The following is an 18,299-nucleotide window of genomic DNA, read 5'->3' as shown; positions in this document are numbered from 1 at the left end:
TGATCTTTATACATACCATTTAATTTTTGCCAGTTTCTAATTTTCCTAGATTCATACTTCAAGCATTTCACATTTCAATTATTAATGGGTGTTTGTGGTTGTTTCTTCTCATTTTTAGTTGTGTCATATCTTCAAATAAAGGTTTCCAAATCGTAACTTCTCCCACCTCATTAAGGCCAACTCTACTTTGAGGAGGCAACCCAAGTCGCATTTTGAGAGACTTCTAACCTGAGATGCTTATCTTCTAGCACTATATCTGACAATGTTATGCTGCTGTTCATATGGTTTTCAGTAGCTCATTATTCAAAAGTAGTCCACCTCTCATTCCTCCTAATCTGTCTTAGTCTAGAAGCTCTGCTGAAGATGTCCACCATGATCCTGTTTGTATTTAAAATACTGTAGCTTCCAGCATCACAGCTACACATAAGCCACCACAGTATGAACACTGACAAATGAGTGGTAGTTTACACAGGAGTTATAGCGAAATGTGCCCATGTCACATGCTACTCTTATGAAAAAAACCTGCTCTTTCTCCTTTCGTTATCCTCCCCCAAACTTCAGCTAAAATGTTCAGGAATTCTCAAAAGCCAAAATCAACAGAGGTGAGACATCAAATTTATTGTGATCTCATAATAGTATACTGATGACTAGGGAGTAAAAATTGCCTTAGTCAAACCTCCTTACAAGACTGAGACTCAAAGGGAATACATAAGCAGGCATACAGTCTTGCTGGTGACCACATTGTTCTACTGATAAGGGAAGTGGGGAAAAACAGCAATGAAGTTGTGAGAGAAGTCCAACTAGTTCAATAGACTGGGTTGAGAACTGGATGGCCAGCAGTGTGGTGAGACCTGGGGATTCCTGGGTCCAGGGACAGGGACATGGCCACAGAGAACTAGAGTAGAAAGTGAAGCATCCAGCTGATATGAAGTAAGGGGAGATGCACAAGAACACCCATACTTGCAGATAGCACCCATTTGACCTGGCTTCAATGGCTGGTTGATCAGATCTTGACTAGAGGAAGAAAGAAGAAAAAAGAGTAATCCTCTACAGTTTGATGAAGTTGACCTATACTTATGGATGCAGTAGCTCAAAAGAGGGAATAAATCTTTACATCGAGGATCATTCCCACCCCTTGGTACACAGGGTTGACAGGGATGGGCAACTTAGACATTGGCTACCCAAAATGGGTGAGTGGGGGGAGCTACAAAGGCATGAAGTGACTAGCTTACAAGCTTTCAAGTGGGAACCTAGTTTCAGAGGGTGCAGGGTAAGGTAGAATCTCTACTGAGTGGTGTCCAACCTGTTGGAACAGGATTGGTGAAAGGCAATGGGTCTAAGACTCTTGTGGTTCAATAGTGAATAATTGCTATCAGGACTGATTGTGAGTGTTGGAAATGTAAAGGTAGACATTGTGTAACAAAAGGAGGGGAGTAGTTGATCTTGTAGTCCAGAAGCGGAGGACCCTGGGACCATCAAGGGAGAAGAGCAGAGTGAAGGACACTATCCAGAGAAGCAGTGATGCCAGAGATGGAGCAGAAATGATGACGTGGAGAAGTGGAGTGGTTGGGGATTCTGGACTCAGGGAGGGAGAAGGGCTATGTGCTGGTGGCCAGGGAGCACGCTTGCAGGGTATACCCTTTGGTTGTTTGAATGCTTATATATTCCTGAGTATTTCAGTGTACTTCCAAAAAAAAAAAAAAAAAACACACACAGAGGGAATGGAAGCAAATGCTGTTGAATGATGATGCATGGAGGGGGATTGTAATCATTGCAATGAAACGAAATACAATAGGACGAATGTAAAACTGATTTTCTCGCATGTAAACTATCACTCAATTCACAATAAAAACTTAAAAAAAGAAAAAAGAATTGCCTAGTTCCAAAATACCTGGGGCTGAGGCACAGTCTCTGGCAGTATTAAAATGCTATTGAAGCATCACTTCTTTGTTCCTGGGGCAAAGAGCAGCAGCAGTGGTGATTTGTTTCCAACCAGAAGTATAAACTGTGGTGAGACATTACTGCCTGAAGCTATGAGTGGATCCAGAGGTCATGTCTAGAAGATAGTAACTTTATATATTCTCTCTGTTCTAATTGCTACTTGAGTTCTAAAGAGAATTTTCTTTCTGGCATATCACTTGAGGAAATCTACTTTCCCAGTGTTTCATTCATTATAGTTGAAAGGCCAGCATTCATTATCATTACAAACTTCAGGCATATAAATAACTTTTTATCTTTTTTTATTTTTTTTAATTTTTTGCATTTAAGTCTGTACAGAAGCAATCTCATAGATACCTGATCTCATTTTTTTTTCTCTTTTCTTCTTTAGTTGCCTATATACTTCCTGCTCATCTTATGGAATCCTGGTGTGGCATTCTAGACTGCAAAGTTGGTTTGAACAGCAAGGTCAGTGGTTCAAGCTCACCAGGCCACTCCTCAGAAACCCTATACAGGGTCGCTTGGGTAGTAACTGAGTTGACAGAACTTAACAACAACAACAACACTCCTCTTATGAAGTTCTTGTTTGGCACTGTAAGATAAATACTGAACAGCTAACTGCAAGGTCAATAATTCAAACTTGCCAGTTGTTCCTCAGAAATCCTATACAGGATCGCTATGACTTGGAACCAACTCAATGGCACTTAACAACAACCCCTTTAATAAAAGAGGTCCTAGAAGTGCAATGATTAAGCACTGGGCTACTAACTGAAAGGTCAACAGTTCAAACTCACCAGTAGCTACGTAGGAGAAAAGAGTTGGCAATCGCTCCCAGGAAGATTCAGGAAGGAAATCCCATGGGACACATTCACTCTGACCTAAAGTATGACACTGTACAATAAGCACTGGATTGCTAACCACATAGTCAAAGGTCCAAATCCTCCAGTTTCTCCTCAAAAACTCTATAGAGAGTTTCTATGAGTCAGAACTAATTTGATGACATTTAACAAAAACAATAACAACAAAGATAGTGTCAGTATGATCCAGAATTGGAATAGCACCACACAACATTAACAACCTCCTTTCATGTCATCAAGTTTTTGATCACCAAACTTGAGTCCTGACCTTATTCTAGAAGTATACTTCCAGGATATAGCCATGAGGTTTTAAACCTGAGAGTGGAAAGCACAATATACTTTGATAATCCTCCATAGGAACAACTATGGTGTTGGCAAAGAATATTTTTTTAAAGCATGGACTTCTAGAAAAACAAACAAATGTCTTGAAAAAGCAGCCAGATGTTCCTTAAAAGAGAGGATGGCATGGTCTCAAAGTACCTAACTACTTAACACCATAATTTCAGTATATTATTGGTTACCTTTGCTGTCAGACCAGCTTCAAACTTCCACTGTTTCACTTCATTATGCTCATTTATCATGCATACTTCTCCAGGAAAAAGAGTGTATTGCCATCAACTGTGTAAATAGATTTACAGGAAAAAATTATGAAGAAATTTTAGAGTAGGAAAAATATGCATAATCTATTGCCCTTGGTGCTTTGTGTTTGATAAATTAGCATTTAATTTTATCATCTTAAATTTTACTTTTGTTCTCATACATAACACCAGCTCAGATGGCCTAATTCTGCCATCAGATTGAGTGATGGCTAGGTTTTAGAGGAAGATTGCATGATTGTGGGAGTCACAGTTGACTTGCTAGACACTGTATTACAAACACTACTTCCCAATAGCTAAAGAATTGCATGCCAAACACCTCACATCAGTGGTAAGCCAGGGCTAACACTGATTAAGTTTGCCTCAGTAAAATAAAAAAAAAAAACAACCTACTTCCTTCTGTAAGCTAATTGAGTCTCATTGTACGCTCTCACTTTGCTATCCTGGTTATTAATAGTTCCAAAGTCTGTAATAAACCCTGCACCATATAATCAGTGAAAAAAGTATGTTTTTTGTTTATGTGAAACAACTAACAATTAGAGCTAAATAGATTGTATGTTGTTATACTTGGGATAACTATCAGCGCTAAATGAACTCCAAATGCACACATTTATTTTGAGATCAGTTTAGGGGAGAAAGGAAATATGTAAATAATTAGACAAAAATTAATGGCGTACCCAAACCATGCAGCTACAATAGAAAGTAATATGGACTAGAGCTTCACTTCAGAATCAAGGGTTAATCAAGACTCTTTTTAAAAGACTGAATGTTAAAAAATAACAAGAATTGAGAACAGCATTGCAATGAGCTCATCCATGAATTTGCAAGATGTAAAGTATGCATATTTGCGTGAGTAGATGATGTGTATATTGTTAAGAGTTGTGGAGAGTGAAGAAAATTCTGAGACTTCCCACTTTCCTTTCTAAAAAGAAAATGTTCAGGAACTTGTAAAGGTTCTACAGTAAAGAAATATATTAATAGAATGAACTAATAAAATACTCAGTTCCAGGAGATGTAATTTTTAGAGAACTGTTCTACTGAAAGCTAATGAGCAGGAAAATACTTTCAAAAATAAATAGAGCCAATCATGAGGATAGTAATCATGCAGTTTTTCCATGAAGACTTTGAGCTGCTGGTATGAAAAGATCTGTATTTGGCATAAAATAAAAAAGTAAGTACCAGTACTAAAACTTGAGATAAAATCACTTTTTCTTGTAGTCTTGTAAATTGCAATCAATATTCTACTTTCCTCTAGTCAAGATTTTTTTAAATCAATTTATCTGCAATTACCAAAGAAATATCTTGTAGAGGTAATTATATGCTGTTCTCGCTTTCTAAAAAGTAGTGTTTCTTCAAAGAGTACCTGGATATTGTTAGATATCAGCTTTGCACAAAATCAAAACAGGAATCCTGCACTGACTGATAAAAGTATGCCATGCTTGATGATTTCATTTCCAAATTATGTAGTAAAGAACTTATCCGCTAGTTACATATGTGTGTGTGTTTTGTTGTTGTTGTTGTTAAGTGTCGATGAATCAGTTCGGACTCATAGCGACCTGTCTAGCTTTTTGAAGGAGGGGCTGTTGAATTTGCACTGATGACCTTGATGTTCACACCATTCAAACCAACCTTGTGGCCTAGTGTGTTATCCTGCAGCGAAACACCAGGACTCTCTTTCTCTTTATATATATATATATATAAACCTGTACAGGATTTTCAAGGCTGTAAATCTTTACAGGAGCAGAAAGCCTCATCTTTCTCCTGCGAAATAGCTGGTAGTTTTGAACTGCTGACCTAGCGGTTCTCAGCCCGATTCATGAGTATATATATACATATATATACTCACGAAAATATACATATACTGCTAAGTTAAGTGCAGTCAAGTCGGTTCCGACCCATAGCAATGCTGTATAGGGTTTCCCAGGAGTATCTGTTGAGCATTGAGCTTGAACTGCCAACCTTTCAGTTTGAACAGACTTTGCAGTCCAGCATGTCAACACAGAACCACACCTTGACATATGTGTGTGTGTGGTGCTGTAGGTTAGTGAACTAGATTGCAAAGTTGGTTTGAACTGCAAAGTCAGTGGTTCAAGCTCACCAGTCACTCCTTAGAAACCCTATACAGGGTCGCTATGGGTCATAACCAACTGGATGGCACTTAACAACAACTACACACCACACACATACACACGCACATATATATAGTTCAAACTATAGTTCAAACCTGCTAGCACCTCCATGGAAACCATAGAGTTACTATGAGTTGTAACCAGCTCAATGACCCTTAACAACAAGGCATCCACTGGTGTGACTTTTATTCTTTTATCCATATCTCTCTGTAGATGTCTACAGCTAAACTATATATTATTTTTGTTTTGCTTTCTATGCATTTTACCCCTTTCTTTTGTCAATTATAACTTGTCTTTTGGATTAATATGTTTATTAGTAGGCATAAATGTGGCTATTATACTTAATTGCATAGGATAAGCATTTGACTTCAAGATGTTTGAACCAAAACGTTGGTGGTTCAAACTTACAAGTTGTTCCTCAGAAACACTACACAAGGTAGCTATGAGTCAGAACCTATGCGGCACTTAACAACAACAACAGTAACATTAATTAAGGAACCCTTATTAAGTGCTCAGCTGCAAGTTGAGGAAGGAAGCAGTTGCAAAACACTAGCCACTCAGTTTGAGAAATATGCTGCACCTTAAAAACTCTTATGTTGTTGTTGTTAAGCACTGTCAAGTTGGTTCTGACCCTGTCTAGGGTTTCTGACCCTGTCTAGGGTTTCCAAGAAGCAGTCAGTGAGCTTGAACCACTGGCCTTGTGTTTCAAACTGAGATTGCAGTCCAGCACATTAACCCACAGTGCCACACTAGGACCCTATGTAGAAGTTATATTCTGTCCTTTCGCTGGGCAATTACTATATGCCACGTACTATTTGGCAGCAAGGATGAGCACTATATTGTGAACCACAAGGTCGGCGGTATGAGTCCACCAGCCTTTTCGCAAGGGAAGGATGAAGCTTTCTGACAACACAAAGATTTACAGCCTGGGAACCCTATACAGGGTCCCTAGGAATTGGAACCTACTCAAAGGCACTCAACAACAACAACAACAACAACAACAGGTTCTATTTAAAGGACTTCACATGAACTAACTCATTCTATTTGCGCAGCAACACTTAGAGGCAAGTATTTTGTTATCACCCACATTTAACAGCAAAGAAAAAAATAAGGCCAGGGAGATATAATCATGCTCTTGGTTGCAAAGCAGGCAAGGGACAGAGCACGTTTTAAGTCAGCAGTTCCCTGTGGAATTCAACCCTTGAAGGCAATGCCGTAATTACTCTTCAAAAAAGATACCCAACAAAACAAAGGAAGAAGAATGGTTCTTACAAACAACCTTTCAGGCCAATTCAAAAGGGTTGCAATATGCAATACTATTTAATCATCAAAAAAGTAAAAATGACTACAAAGAAAGACTATTTTAAGCAGTTTGATAAGGGGAAAAACAAAACAAAACAAGTCAGCCCAGTTCTCCCTGCTATCCCAAAGGCTGACGATTCGAATTTACCCAGCAGCTTTCTGGGAAAAAGACCTAGTAATCTGCTTCCATAGAGCTAACAGCCTAGACAAATCTGTGCGGCAGTTGTGCTCTGTCACATGGATAGCTATGGGTCAGAATAGGCTGCATTGGTTGTTGTTAAGTATAGTGGAATCAGTTTAGACTCATAGTGACCCTGTATAGGGTTTCCAAGGAGCGACTGGTGGGTATGAACTGCCAACCTTGCGATTAGCAAGCCAGTGCCTACTACAGTGCCATACCAGAACGTTAATTGGCTGTATGTTGTTGTTAAGTTGTTGTTAAGTGCCATTGAGTCAATTCCTACCCATGGTGACCCTATACAAGGTTTCCAAGGCTATAAATCTTGACGGGAGTAGAAAGCCTTATCTTTCTCCCGCGAGGAGGCTGGTAGTTTCAAACTGCTGACCTTAAGGTTCGCAGCCTGATTCATAACCACTATGCTACCAGAGCTCCTAATTGGCTGTATAACACTTAACAAAAGCATGGATAACTAATGTCAGTACATGTACATACAATACACTAAGATGCTGCCAAAACTTACTAAGAAAGTATTGTTTTACAATATAATACATCAAGTACTTAGCTAACTAAGGAGTTTTTGTTCCTTTGATATTATGGCTAAAGGGTCCGTAGGGGCTGATTTTTATCAGAGGTCTGTTTTTGTTTTGTAATGACTATGAAATGATTTGTTTTCATATAATAACATATAATCATTTTTAAACAAAAATGTCCTGTGTTTAATGCTATGCCTGAAAATGTTTTTCACAACCTTTTAGAACTATAGCAGTTTACACTTATTAGTGTACCAAGAGTGAGAGCACCTCTGTGTGGTGGAAAATTATTACTATTTTTAAAAGAAAAAGCTAATGCATTCTAGTTATCACTGAATTGTTCAGAAGGTCATTTTGTTTGTTTGAGCTTTCTGAGGCATATGCTTTTCTCCTAGTCCTTACATTTTACATAACTTTACTATTATATACATTATATTATTATTAGGAAAGAATGAGAAGCAAAGTTCTGAATAATTATGGTATTATGCTACTTTTTATTCTCAGAGGAAAGGATGACAGAATTCTGAATTCTTTGGAGAATCAACCATAAAATAATGTCACCATATGTCTCCTTTGTATATATCTAAGCCATCACTCATTTGTCAGTTTGTTGTACTGTGGTGGCTTGTGTGTTGTGGTTATTCTGGAAGCTATGCCAAGGGTATTGTAAATACCAGCAGGGTCACCACAGTGGACAGGCTTCAACTGAGCTTATAGACGAAGACAGACTAAGGAAAAGGAGAGATGGACTATTCTGATTATTTAGTCACTGAAAACCTTATGAATATCAGTGGAACACTGTCAGCATCAGAATACTGAATAGTGAAACGTGATGAAAAGCACAGAATATTGTCAGATACAATGCCAGAAGATGAGCCCCCAGATTAGGAAATAGCTGTCTCCTCAAAGTAGAGTTTTTCCTAATGTTGTGAATGGAGTAAATCCTTTGGGGCCTTTATTTACTGATGGGGCACAGGTCAGAATGACGAAAAACAGCTGTAAATATCCATTAGGAATCAGAACAAGGAATGGGTGAAGTACGAATCTATGAAAATTGGTAATTGTAAAAAATGAAAGGGAACACATAAACATCAATATCCTTGGCATTAGTGAGTTAAAATGGGCTGGCATTGACCATTTTGCATTTGACAATCACATGGTTTACAATAATAGGAATGACAAATTGAAGAGGAATGGCATTGCATTCATCATCAAAAAGAACATATCAAGATCTGTCCTGAAGTACAATGATGTCTGTGATAGGATATATGCCTATAAGGAAAATCCAATAATATTACTATTATTCAAATTTATGCACCAATCACTAAAGCCAGTTATGAAAAATTGAAAAATTCTATCCACTTCTTTTTTCTGAAATTGATCAAATATGCAATCAAGATGTATTGATAATTACTGGTGGTTGGAATGCAAAGGTTGGAAACAAAGAGGAAGGTTCAGTCATTGGAAAATATGGCCTTATTGACAGAAATGATGCTTGACAACCCATGATAGAATTTTGCAAGACCAATGACTTCTTCATTGCAAATACCTTCTTTAAAAAACATAAAAGATAACTATGCACATGGCTCTCACCAGATGGAATACATAGAAATCACATTGAATACGTCTGTGAAAAGGGTACAAAAATCTCCATTTCATCAGCCAAAACAAGGCAAGTGGGAGGGAGACTGTGGAACAGATCACCAATTGTCCATATGTTAAGTTCAGGCTGAAGCTCAAGAAAATGAAAACAAGTACATGAGAGCCAAAGTATGATCTTGAATATATCCCAGATGAACTTAGAGATCATCTGAAGAACAGGTATGATTCATTAGACACTAAAGACTGATGACCAGAAGAGTTGAATTATGACATCAAGACCATCATATAGATCCTTAAGAAGGGACAAAAGAAGGAAAAGATCAAAATGGATGTCAGAAAAGACTCTGAAATGTGCTCTTCAGAATAGAGATGTTAACGAAATGGAAGAATGAGGAGAAAAAAGAGTGTAACAAAAAGTTCCAAAGGTCAGCTCCAGCAGACAAAGTCAAATATTAAATGAAATGTGCAAAGACCTGGAGTTAGAAAACCAAAAGGGAAGAGCACACTCAGCATTTCTCAAGCTGAGGGAACTGAAGAAGAAGAAAAAAAAAAAAAAATTCAAACCTCAACTTGAAATATTAAGGAATGCATGGGCAAAATATCAAATGATGCAGAAAGCAACAAAGAAGATGGAAGGAATACACCTAGTTACAGTACCAAACTGAAATGGTCAATGTTCAACTATTTCAAAAGGTACCATATGATCAAGAGGAAGAAATCCAAGATGCATTGAAGGCATTGGAAAAAAAAAAACAAGGCACTAGGAATAATGGAATACAAATTGAAATCTTTCAACAAAGTGGTGTGGCACTGGAGGTACTCAATCATTTATGCCAAGAAATTTGGAAGACAACTACCTGGCAAACTAACTGGAAGTGATCCATATTTATGCCAGTTCCAAAGAGAGCTGACCCAACAGAATGCAGAAATCATCAGACAATATCATTAATATCGCATGGAAATAAAATCTTGCTTAAAAAATTACAAAAATTACTGCAATAATACATTGACAGAGAACTTCTAGTGGTTCAAGTTGGATTCACAAGAGGATGTGGAATGAAGAATATCATTGTTGACATCAGAAGAATCTTGGTTAAAAGCAGAGAAGATCAGAAAAATGTTTACCTGTGCTTTATTGACTATGCAAAGGCTTTCAAATGTGTGGATCATGAAAACTATGGCTGCGGAGAATGAGTATTCCTGAATACTTCATTGTACTCATGACTGTGGGAATGAGTGTCTTTTGTTCAAAATTATTGTAATCCTGTTTATTGTATTCAAGCGACCTTTATTTTACTTTTAGCTACTTCCTGAAGTGAGTAGGGACTGTATGACCTTTCTTTTACTTTTTACTATGTCCTGAAGTGAGTAAGAATGAGCGCCTTAGAAATTTGAATTAGCCATCTGGGTAGGAAAACGACTGTGTGGTCGAAGCCCTAGCCAATGGGGTGAGACACAGTCTTAAGATCTGCATCAGGGATCAAACCCTGTTCCTGTACAGCTACACACACGCACCCTTCTGCAAATAAATTTTGCCTTTCTGAGGTTATTTCGTCTTACTGAATGTCTTCTTGTACGACCTTGGGTTTCATTTCTAACATGAGGAACCTGTATATAGACCAAGAGCCAATTGTTCAAATAGAACAAGGGAAGAACAAATGTTTTAAAATAGGAAAGATGTGTGCCAGGGTTATACACTTTCACTATACTTATTCAATCTGTATGCTGACCAAATAATGCAAGGAGCTGGGTTATATGAAGGAAAACATGGCATCAGGATTGGAGAAAGACTCATTAACAATCTGCAAGATGAAGATGATACAACCTTGCTTGCTTAAAGCAGAGAGGATTTAAAATACTTACTGATGAAGATTAGAGATCACAGCTTTGTGGTATGGATTGCATCTCAGTGTAAAGAAAACAAAAATTCTCACCATTGGACTAATACACAACATCCATATAAATGGAGAAAAAAATGAAGTTATCAATGATTTCATTTTGCTTTGATCAACCATCAACACTCATGGAAGCAGCAGTTGAGAAACCAAATGATGTATTATATTGGGCAAATCCACTGCACAAGTCCTGTTTAAAGTGTTGAAGAGCAAAGATGTCAGTTTGAGCACTGAGGTGTGCTTGATCCAATCCATGGTATTTTCAGCAACTCTGCGGGCTAATGTGCTGGACTGCAAAGTTGGTTTGAACAGCAAGGTCGGTGGTTCAAGCTAACCAGCTGCTCCTTGGAAACCCTATATGGGGTTGCTCTGGGTAGGAACTGGCTCAATGGCACTTAACAACAACATATGAATGTGAAAATTAGACAGTGAATAGGGAAGACCATAGAAGAATTGATGCGCTGAGTTACGGTGCTTGAAGAGAATATTAAAAGTACCATGGACTTCCAAGAGAACAAACCAGTTTATGTTGGAATTAGTGCAGCCAGACTCCTCATTAGAAGCCAGGATGACCAGACTTTGTGCCTCATACTTCAGACATATCATCTAAAGGGACCAGTCCCTGGAGAAGGATATCATGGTTGGTAAAGTGGAGGGTCATAGAAAAAGAGGAAGGATCCCAATGAGATGGATTATCACAGCAATAGGCTCAGGCTTAGCAGTAATTGTGAGGTTGGTGCAGCACTGGACATTGTTTTCATTTCTTGAGCATGGGGTCGCTATTAATCAGGGCTGACTAGATGGCACCTAACAACAAAAACAACAAGATATATCTAAGAGACATATTCTGAATACACATAGAATATTTCAGTCAAGGTCAGCTACCAAAGAAGCAGAACCAGTAAAACAATTCATATATATGTGTGTGTGTGTGTGTGTGTGTGTGTGTATGTGTTTAAATATATATACACACAGGAAGGAGCCCTGGTGGCATAGTGGGTTAAGTTGCTAACCTGCCACATCACCACTGTTCGTGAGAAATATGACCTGCCTGCTCCCATAAAGAGTTAGTCTTGGAAACCCTAAGGAACAGTTCTATGGAATTGACTTGATGGAATTGGGTTTGGTTTTATATATACATAAATTTGACCTTTAAGCAACTGTGGCAATTTTAAAAGAAATCTCAGTAATATGATTCTTTTGTGTCTGATGCGGAGTTTGGTCTCTACAAAGAAATAGTGGGAAACAGAAGCTGAATGTAAAGTAGAGCCATAACAAAAAGAAACTTGTAAGAACAAACTGGAGGCTACATGAACATATTGAAGCCTATATGTTGTTATTGACCTTGATGGTGTGATTGTTGTGTAGAAGCCAATACCCTCCATCAGGGAGATAAATTGCTACATCTGATTTCAGAGTAAAAGAAGCTAGAGAAGCATCCAATAGAAGGTAGAGAAGTTGTAGAACCGGGTGACTGCTTCACATCAGTGAGATGAGCCAGCAGGCAGGAGACAAACCGTGTACACTGTAAAATGTCTGTTGCTTCTTTTCTGCTTTCCAAATTTCCCATTAGAAATTTGTGGTGCTCCACTTTGAACCAGAAGTAGAAAATTCTGGAGAATGTGTTTAAATCTGGCCAAAATGACACATCACAAAACTCCTCACTAATAAACCAATTTCCAAATATCAATAACAAAGCCATGCATCTCCCTAACATGATAAAGCTATCCCACAATTGAAAACACATTAATGCTTTCCCCAGAAAAGATAAATTGCCCGTTTTTTCCTTCTTCTACTAGTTGATTGATGTTCCCACTCTGATATTCTGTAACTTGTATAATTAGGGATGAAAGGGAAGAGAAATATAAAGATGTAAGAAATTATTTATATATATGTTGTTGTCGTTAGGCACTGTTCATTGGGTTCCAACTCATAGTGACCCCATGTATACTAGAAGGGATGCTGCCCAGTCTCGCACCATTCTCACAACGATTGCCATGTTTGAGCCCAGTGGATTATGTGGCAAATCATTTGCAAACCAGCCATGGATCTACCTCTGAAATAATTAATCCACAACAGACTTGGGTTTCAAAAGTTTGTGTGAAATGGATAACAAAATGTGTACTCTCAGAAGAGCATAAATAGAAGCACGAGGACACCTACAAAGTTTGGACCGATACTCGAAGGAAGTTAAAACTTCCTGAAAAAAACCATTACTAGTGATGAGGCATGGTTTCATCACTATGAGCCTGAGATTAAACAGTAGAGTATGGCATGGAAACATCCTCATTCACCACCCAGAACAAAGGTCAAAAGCCAACCATCAGCTGGAAAATTGATGCATACAGTTTTCTGGAATCTTCAAGGAATAGTATTGGCACACTATCAGGAAAAAGGTTAAAAAATCAACAGTGCTCATTACAGTGAGGAATTACAGTGGCTGGAGAAGGATGTCATGCTGGGTAAGGTGGAGGGTCAGAGAAAAAGAGGAAGACCCCTAACGAGATGGATTGGCCAGGTGGCATCATTGATGGCGTCAAGTGTGGCAGCGGTAGTGAGGTTGGCCCAGGATCAGACATTGTTTCATTCTGCTGTGCATGGGGTCGCTATGAGTCGGTTCCAACTCGATGGCACCTGACAACAACAATTCACTGAAATGCTGAAGCCTATTCTTTGGATTAAATGCAGAGGACTGCTATCCAATAATACCCTATCCAATGTTATCTTGCATGATAATGCACATCCTCACACCTTTGGCCACAATGCTGACACTGCAACACTTTCAGATGTTAAAGCATCTTCCCTACAGTCCTGATCTAGCTCCACTAGACTTTCACCTTTTCAATCCCTGAAAGCAGCCTTTCGAGGATGAAGATTCATTTCTGATGAAGTGAACACAGTGGTACATTTATGGTTCGCAGCTCAGCCTAAAATATGTTTTAATAAGGGAATATGAAAACCTGTTGACAGATTGACAAAGTGTATTGAAAAGCAAGATTGTATTGAAAACATGATGCATTTGTTTTTTTTTAAAGTTGATTAAAACAAATTCTGCAGCCAAATAAATTTACTCATTGTCATATTATATATTGCACGTATGTTATTTATTAGGAGTGCCTGGCCAGTGCAAATAGTTTAGTGCTCCACTACCAGGAGCACTAACTGCTCCACAGCTGCCTCTGAAGACATTATTGGCAATCTGCTTCTGAAACGGCACAGCCTTGAAAACAATGTGGAGCTTTTCTACTCTATACACATGGGGTTGCTATAAGTTAGAATCGACTTGATGGACATGAACAACAACATATTCTTTATTATTATTAACATTTATTTTTATCATAATTGCATGTCAAAATAATGAGGAAGCAGTCATAAATACAGTCTTTGTTTTCTAACTGGTTGCATGGTCAGAGTTTATATTTATAACTATGCTTTTCTACTACCCATTCCATTCAACCTTTGCCCTCAGCAAGCAACTCAGTTAGTTATAGATTGTTATCTGGTTGATGGCCCAAATGTGCACTCACTGCTGAGGAATCCAAGCCATTAGCAGTTCTGCCTATATTGAGTTGTGGAAATTTTTCATTGACTTTAATCACAAAACATAGGGAAATTAGAGGAGCCTATTGGATCTACTGCATTCCAGACACAAGCTTCCTTGCATGCATTATACAGTAGCAATTCAGTTGTGCCTTGATAGAAAACAAAACATAGAAATTCCACTATTTGCTTTATAACTCAAGAGCCCAAACTGGTTATGTGATAACCACAATTCAGTTCAATACAAACATTTTATTATTAATATTATTATTATTTCTGTGACTTGAGTGAAGGATAACAGCAGATCATGTTTTACATTCAACAAATCATACACTTTGTTTCCTCACACTGATTGTATGCCCCTTAATGTAACATCACTTATCCCACTTCCTCCCTTTGTTTCTTGTCAATACAAGCATTTGCTGTGCTCCCTGGTTAGAATTAAGACCTCTAGACTAGCAGCGTCTGAAGTTGTGGGGGTAGGAAGCAAACATTTTACTAATGGATCATTTGGAATAGCAGTGCAAGTGCAAAGGGCCTTTCTCATTTCCTCTCCTTAAGCCATGGACGTGTGGCTTAAACCACGACTGTGGCAGGTAAAACACTATATATACATGTTGCATCCTGCAGGACATTACCTCAGCCTGGCAATGCTTTTCCACTTACCTGATACTATAACAGTATCTATAAATTCCTCCATATTATATAAACTTCTTCTAAAAGGAAAATAATAGCAAGACCATTTGATTTCGTGATCCTGAACCTATCTCCACACTTCATTTGCTGTGAAATAAGTTTGCTAATCAAAATCAATTATGTTGAGAATAGCATGATGATAGATGTGGCATCCTGTAAGTACATAGATGGTAGTTCGGTACATTTGGCAGTAGAAGTGAAGGAAGCCAAGATTTACATGCAGTGTTAAGTGCTTATTCCAATAGGAACAAATGTTGTTCCTTCCCTTGTAAAAAGAGTCCAATTAAATTCATTTGTCATCAACTAGCTGTTTAATTCAACTTGAACAATGGTGCCATGTTGGGAACTCAGTGTTGATCTTAACTACTGGAATATCAGACATTAACCAGTGGCTATAGCCAGGATAGACTTTGTGAGTTGAGATCCATGGTAATAAGCCCATACACGACTTTTAGCCCTGCCACTATATTCACTTTGGGCATCAGCCCATTTGCCAATCACAGTAGTGACCAGAGAAAGACTGACAGATGAACACAGGCCATTCTACTCTCATGATTATTAAAATTCTCTTCTGTTGAGTAGGTGTTTCTTACCCTTTAATGAGTCTTCACTGAGAGCATACATATCTCCAACCCTGTGTCTATTCAGAGCAACATCTCTACCTATTTTTTATCACTTCCCAGTCATTTCCTTCCAAGTTCTTGACCTTTGAACAAAACCATCAGTCTAAAATCAAGACACTTTGCTTTCTGTAGTTCTTCTGTCAAAACTACTGAATTATTATCTATGTACTTACAAGGTCGCTAGACTTTTACCTCTAGTCTTGTTCCCTTCTAGAAAAAATAAGCTGCCCACTGAGAAGATTTCCCTTTATCTCTGTCATTCTGGGTTGTTTCAGAGCAGGGTTATAGTATTCCAACTACCAACTTATATGAATTGACTGAATATTGTGAAGAAACACATTGTGAAGTGACTGAAACTTATACAGAACTTTTTTTCTTTTTTAGTCAACTGGTGAGGGAATTCCCAATGAGAGCATAGGTCTAGAATGGGATACAGTGGGTAATATAGTAGAAAGAGAGTCCATGAGCACTTCTTCATGCAATTTGTGTCTTCAGACTCTGATCAAGTCTCAGCTCATATGTAGTACTTCCATTTGATAATGGAATGCTGCTTTGCATGCCCAATGCATGGTTTCATACATGGACAATACCCAGGTCAGCTTAGGTCAGCTGGTGGATTCATAGTCAAATTTTCAGTTTCTTTTTTTTTTTTTTAAAAAAAAAACAGTAGCAGCCAAAAGTTGTTTCTCAGAATGAGCGTAGTTAAGAGTAGTTACCCCCATGATACAGCATTACTTTCCTCAAAAATTCTATTGACCTGTACTGTGAATAACTGACAGTCACCTGCCAAGGCTCAGCATCCCTATCTGCCACAAACCCTTTGAACACAAGTGGATCTGCTGGATCATATCTGCTGGTTCAAGTGTCAAAACAGCTTGAGCAGCAGCCTGGACCAGTTGTAGAGCTCTCTTTTATTCTGAACCATACTCAAAACAGAAGATTTGTGGATCACTCAGTAAACGGATTAGGATAACACACTACAGAACGAAAAAAACCCAATGTTTTCTGGGATAGTTGGAATCATTTCCTGGAGACAAACAAACGTAATACTGTGTAAGTATCTACTGATTTCTTAAACAATACCCAGAAGCTCGATAAGATTTGGAGATATTTATACAGATGCATGAAGGGAGTTTCAAAACTGTTCACCCACACTCTTTAAAGATTTGATTTCTTCATTGTTAAAACTAAAATGTATTTAAATCTATGTTTACATTTATGGTAAATGTGGTAATGTTTACCTGTAATTCTTTTTATCTGCTAGTGTCTTTGATTTACCAGCCTGGCAATTATGTATATACTAAGTTCATTATTTTATTAATGTCAGTTCTTGCTAATTTCTAAAGGGAAATATTAAGCTAGAACAATAAAATGCTAAAACTTAGAATTCACAAAAATGTGTTTCCGTATTGCTAAATATTAGGTGTAACTCAAAGGAAATTTGAAGATTTAGCTTACAGAAGGGAAATCAAAAAGTAACAGTGCCTTTGAATATGATGTAGAAATATCTAACCCAGTCAATAAATTAAGAAAGGGAAAAGGAAGAAAAGAAAAGAACGCACATTCTTAGTTCTGGAAGGGTATTATATAGCATCAAAATGGGGGAGTACAATGTTTATATACCCTTTAGTTGCATTTTAATAATTCAGGTTTTTAATACAGAAATCATCAATGTTTAAATCCATTGAAAATATTTAATAAGGTGAAACCTGATAGTTTAGTAAACACATGATTTCTACTATAGAAGAAGATGTACTCTGCTCCATTTCCTGTTTATCTACATCTGTTTCTCACTTGGATAATGCATTTGGCCTCCCTCTCTGTTACATGAACACAAATTAAACAGAAGGTTTTTTCAACGTGCTGTTTATGCAAGTTAACACCTTGTTAAGATAAAGTAAATTCACTAATTTATTTGCTATATTTAAGACTAATACCTTATTTTACAGCAGGTTTTATTTCATGTTTTCCAAAGGGATGCTGATGTAAACCTCTAAGCTACCAATGTAATTATTAGAACTTCTCCTCTTTTTGTTAAAGTGCCAATTCCCATTTCTCCCTGCTGTGGCTTTTACTTCTACTTACATGAAGACTGCATAGAGTCTTATGCTTCAGGAAACTCTTCTTAGTAATTTACACGGGTGAGAGAGGCTCCTTATAGGAGCACAGATGATTAACTGCAAGCTCTCCTGCTGTTCTCAGTCAGAAATCAGCTCTCTTCCTGGTCCAACAGATGTTTCTCTTTTAGACCTCTAAGAGCTATAATTGGGTGGAAAAATAGCATGTTTCACTTAATTCAATTTTACTATTCATTTGTTAGAAAATGTATACTTTCAAATCCATATAAATATGTTGTTTTGAATCAATGAAGGAGCTGTGAAGATATATGATTCTGTTTCATGTATAAGGA

The sequence above is a fragment of the Chrysochloris asiatica genome, unplaced genomic scaffold (assembly GCF_000296735.1).
Source record: "Chrysochloris asiatica unplaced genomic scaffold, ChrAsi1.0 scaffold00009, whole genome shotgun sequence".
Taxonomy (NCBI): domain Eukaryota; kingdom Metazoa; phylum Chordata; class Mammalia; order Afrosoricida; family Chrysochloridae; genus Chrysochloris; species Chrysochloris asiatica.
This window is presented reverse-complemented; position numbering follows the sequence as displayed.